The following is a 5182-nucleotide window of genomic DNA, read 5'->3' as shown; positions in this document are numbered from 1 at the left end:
AAAGATTGCTAGAAATAGGTTAAATTAAGATATAAGAGTTAGCAAATAAGAAGCTAGATCTAATGGGCCAAGCAGTGATTTAATTAATATAGTTTCTGTGGGATTTTTTTCATGGCTGAGTAGTCAGGAAACAAACAAGCGTCCTCCTTACAACAATTCTCTGCTTCCTGGCTGACGCTGGTGTTCCTCTATGTGGCACCTCATGGTGTGTTATGCCTCTTGGCTCTAGAAAAGTGGGTATAAAAATAGCTTAATGACACTCATTTCTATGTCTATGTCTCACCGCTCCTTGGTTTTTAAGAAATTCTGAGTACATCTAAAATAATCCATGCTCTTCTTATGACCATAACTTCATCTACGTCTTACTGATACAAATACTCTGCAAATTATCATGTCTTTTCTCCGAGTCATATGTGGAAATGCATGTCTGTAATCCCAGGACCAGGTTGATCCAGGAGGAAAGCTCCAAGCTTGAGGTCTGGCATAGGAAGATCTGCAAGACTCTCTCTGAAAACAACAAAAATGTCTCCTTTCTCCTACTTATTTTCTTACACTGTTTAGAAATAATGAAGGCAAAGATAATAGACATTTTTACTATATATTATAAACAAGAAAAATGACATTAAAGGACAAATTAATGTAGATCTTTTCTAGACAGTGGCTGGTGGTATCCCAAGAAAGAATTACTTTGAGTATAATTACCCAAAAAGAACCTTAAAAGGTCTAAATGGGGTTTTAGATTGAGTTTTGAGAGATAAGTAGGTCTGTGATTCACACAGCCCTTCCCACCATCCTCTCTACCTCCCACTGTACTTGTCTTGCTGTCGAACAGGAATGAACCACACGAGTCTTTCCACATGGAAAGCCCACATGTTTAGCTCCACAGAGATTTTCTATGCAAGAGTTTTCTTTAAAATAACTTTTTTGAAAATAATGTTTTTTGCATTAAATATATTGTAATCACAGTTTCCCCTCCTTTATCTCCTCCCAGATCCTCCTTAACTCCTTACCCTCCCAATGGTTTCTCTTTAGAAAACAGACAGGAAAATAATTTTAAAAAGAGACTAAACAAAACAAAGAAAGAAACAGAAAAAAGAAAACAAAGAAAGAGCATGAGAAACACATAAGCAAGCAGACACACACACACAAAACCCATAAAAACACAAAACTGGAAGCCATAATACATAAGAAAAAAACAGTAAGGTTTAAAAAAAACATTCCAAACAAAGAATTAAGAGACAAAAAAAATCCTCATATAATATTAACTTTATTTTGCATTAGCCATCTACTTCTGAGGATGGGGCCTGAGCAAGAATTCTTGTGTGGAAAGACAGCAACAGCATACCTCAGTGTGAGGCTTGGAGAGGTAAGAAAGGGTCATGCCTAAGAAAAAGAGTTTGAGCGTCTACCACTGTCAGTTAGACTCAAAGAACTCAGCTCCAAACCGAAGACCCAGCAGGATTCAGCATGTAAGGGGATGCTTTATCAAGAAGAATCTTGAGAGAGTATCACAACTTGAATGAACTTATCAATTTTGATAGCATTTCTTTAGAATGATATTGGCTGAGAGTTTCAATAAAGACAAATTTTGTCCTAGACTGTGGGAGGAAATGGAACAAACATGAGTAAGTAGCTAAGGCAAAGATAAAAGAAAAAATTTGGAGACCTAACAGAGAGTACTGGCCGTGGTTATATATCAGTTATAGGAAAAATGAAGGTCGCCATCAAAAGAGAGGTATTTGGTTTCTGCTGCATATTCTTCCCAATCTCTCACAGGAATAATCAGATGCCTTAACTGTCATACTTTCCCTGTTGATAAAATACCCTAACAAAAGTTATTTAAAAAGGAAAGAGTTTATGCTTGCTCACAGTTTAAGGGTATAGTCCATTGTGTGTTGTAAGAGCTGCAGGCCGCTTCCGGCTGCCCAGCTCCCGCATGACTAGCTTTACCCGAAATAACTACACGGAAACTGTATTCTATTAAACACTGCCTGGCCCATTAGTTCCAGCCTCTTATTGGCTAGCTCTTACATATTGATCTAACCCATTTCTAATAATCTGTGTAACACCACAAGGTGGCTTACCAGAAAAGATCTTAACCTGTGTCTGTCTGGAGTGGGAGAATCATGGCGACTGACTGACTCGGCTTCTTTCTCCCAGCATTCTGTTCTGTTTTCTCCGCCTACCTAATTTTCTGTTCTATCAAAGGGCCAAGGCAGTTTCTTTATTTAACCAATGAAATTAACACAAAACAGAAGACTCTCCCCCATCAATTGTATCCAGAAAGTCAAGACAACAGTAGCTTAAATCAACTGCTCGCATCACATCCAAAATCAGGAAGCAGTAATTGATGAATTCATGCTGGCGCTTGGGCTAGCTTTCCTCTTTTTTATGCAAGTCTAGGACCCAATCCAGGAAATGGTGTCACCCACAGTGGATGCTACTTCCAACCTCAATTACAATGATCAAGATAATTCCCCAAAGACTGTCTAGCTGCTAGCCTATAACCTAGGTAATCCCTCACAGGTATTCCTGGATGTTTAGCTCCTCTGTTACTCTATCTACTTGTCAAGTTGCCACTAACACTAGCCAGTCAGAGAGTGCAATTACTATCCTGAAAAATCAGCAAGTATCCAAGAGGGTCCAGGAGAAAAGAGGTAAAAGTTCTCTTGAATATTCAAGTTCTTGATACTTTAAGAGCATGCCTTTCCAGATATGGACATGGGCTCCCAGTGGGCCCACAGTAGGGAGCCCCCCTCACAGAATCAGATCACTATAATATGCAGTAAGTCAGGAACAGGAATGCAGAAGCTGGAAGACACACACTTGCTACATTTAACCAAGTTTGAGAGTCCACTTTCAAATCCTGTCTGAGAGGGAAAACAAGACAAATAGGAGTAGAGCAGAAGGGCAGCCAAGCGCCAGCTGAATCACATAGGAAAATGACTAAACACTGTGTGGAGACAATAACTGTCTCTCCAGTGTGAGATCCGAGACCCCAGGGGAATAAATTGAGTTTGCAAAGAAAGGGGGGGGCAGTAACTGGTTCAAAAATAAGAGTCCCCGAGCCTGCAGCACAATCTCCCAGCTGAAGGCTCCAGTGCTCTCAGCAGCTGGGTGCCCTGAACCAACTGAGCAGCAGAGAGGGAAATAGATGGTGTAAGTAGCAGGCAGCCCGTGGTACAGCAAAATAAAATGTTACCGCTGCATTTAATTTGACTTCACTAGCAAGCCAGGCAACTGTTTGCTCTGCATAAAATAAGGCCTGACCTTGAGTTTCCTTGGTCTTCACAAACAGTATTTAGGACTGCTGGAGCTCAAACTCAGTATCCAGAGAGTTCAGAATCTTAAAAAATAATGATAATCTCAAATATGATAAAGAGCTCAGCCCCATTGTAGAGAAATCTCCTGTGCTGCAGTGGAAGAGTACCCTGAGGGAAAAATGTACACCTGGATGGAGGCTTCATTTTGTTAACAACCCAATGAATTTAAAGGGAAAATATTAAACCACAAAGGTCACCTGCTACTCAAAAGTAACTGTCTCGAATTATGTTACCGCATTGCCAGCCCAGAGGCTGATGTGGCTTTGGCCTAAAGGGGGCAGGCTAAATCTCAAGCTGTCAGCAGCATTTTGCAGTTTTATAAACATTTTCCACTAGTACTAGTTTTCAAGGCCCGAAAGGAGCAGTACCAATGGGGTCATGAAGGGCCACTGAGGTCGGGCAACGTGTGGTATTGGGACACGGAATCCCCTTGGAGTGTCTGAGAGGTGATTGGTTAATAGCTGTGAAGGTTGCAGTAAAGACTAGGGTGTGGTAGAGCTCTCAGGATCTTGGGATGTCTCTGCCAAGGACAGAGAGCTGCAGGTGTGGAGTGGAGCCAACCTAAGAGGGAATCTGTGTGCGCTGCAGGTAGCAAATCAATCGATCAATCTAACAAACGACAACAATAATGTCAAGAGCTTGGCTGTCTAAGTTTCTCTTCAGGCTGCTTCCAACAAAGCAAACTTAAGTAAGGGAGGGTTTATTGTAGCTTATAGACCAAAGTGTAGTCTCTCATCATGTGGAAGTTAAGGCAGAAAGACCTGAAGAAACTGGTCACATTATGTGACCACAAAGAGAACAATGGATGACTACATGATGCTCATGTCATTTCTCCTATTGGTGCAGCCCAGCATCCTGCTCAGGGAATAGTGCTACCTGCAAAAGGTGGTCTCCCCACAATAAGCTTCTGCTGTACCAGTACCAATGAAACATTCTTTTATGAAATGTTGTTAGAGGGCTGCTTGTTGGTTCCTGGCTGTTTAGCCCTGAAATAATCACACAGAAATTGTATTAATTAAATCACTGCTTGGCCCATTAGCTCTAGCTTCTTTATTGGCTAACTATACAGTAACATGAATGGGCCTGGCTTGTTTGTTGGGGTTTTTGTCCTGCCCGGTATCCCACAACTGTTTAGCTCCAAAGAAAATCACACATAGGTCTCCATAAATTATAAAGCTGATTGGCCCATTAGTTCTGGCCTCTCTCTGGCTAACTCTCACATCTTGATTAGCCAATTTTTCTGATATATGTTAGCCATGTGACTCAGTACCTTTTTTCAGTGGGGCAAATCACATCCTGCTGTTTTGGTGGTCTGGGCAGGAGTGGGAGGAATTAACTTCCTCCTTCCCAGAATTCTCCTGTTCTCATTTTATCATTTCTACTTCCTGTCTGGTTTTCCTGCCTATATTTCCTGCCTGGCCAATCAGCGTTTATTTATAACATGATTGACAGAATACAGACAATTCTCCCGCACCACTATACATATTAATTTAACCCATTTCTATTAATCTGTATATTGCCATGTGGCTGTAGCTTACCAGGTAAGGTTTCAGTGTGTGTCTCCAGTGGGACTACATGGCTTCTTCCTGACTCTGTCTTCTTTCTCCCAGCATTCAGTTTAGTTTTCTCTGCCTACCCAAGTTTTGCCCTATTAACAGGCCAAGGCAGTTTCTTTATTCACCAATGGTATTCACAGCATACAGCAGGGAATCCCACATCAATGAAGTAACCTCTTTCTTTTTATTTTTAAAGCTTTTAAAAATGATTTTATTAATCTATATATTTTTCTCTGCTCTACTCCCTGCCTCCCCCCTCCTCTTCAACCTTCTACCATGGTCCCCATGCTCCCAATTTACTCA

Source organism: Microtus ochrogaster, chromosome 2 (assembly GCF_000317375.1).
Source record: "Microtus ochrogaster isolate Prairie Vole_2 chromosome 2, MicOch1.0, whole genome shotgun sequence".
NCBI classification, from domain to species: Eukaryota; Metazoa; Chordata; class Mammalia; order Rodentia; family Cricetidae; genus Microtus; species Microtus ochrogaster.
This window is presented reverse-complemented; position numbering follows the sequence as displayed.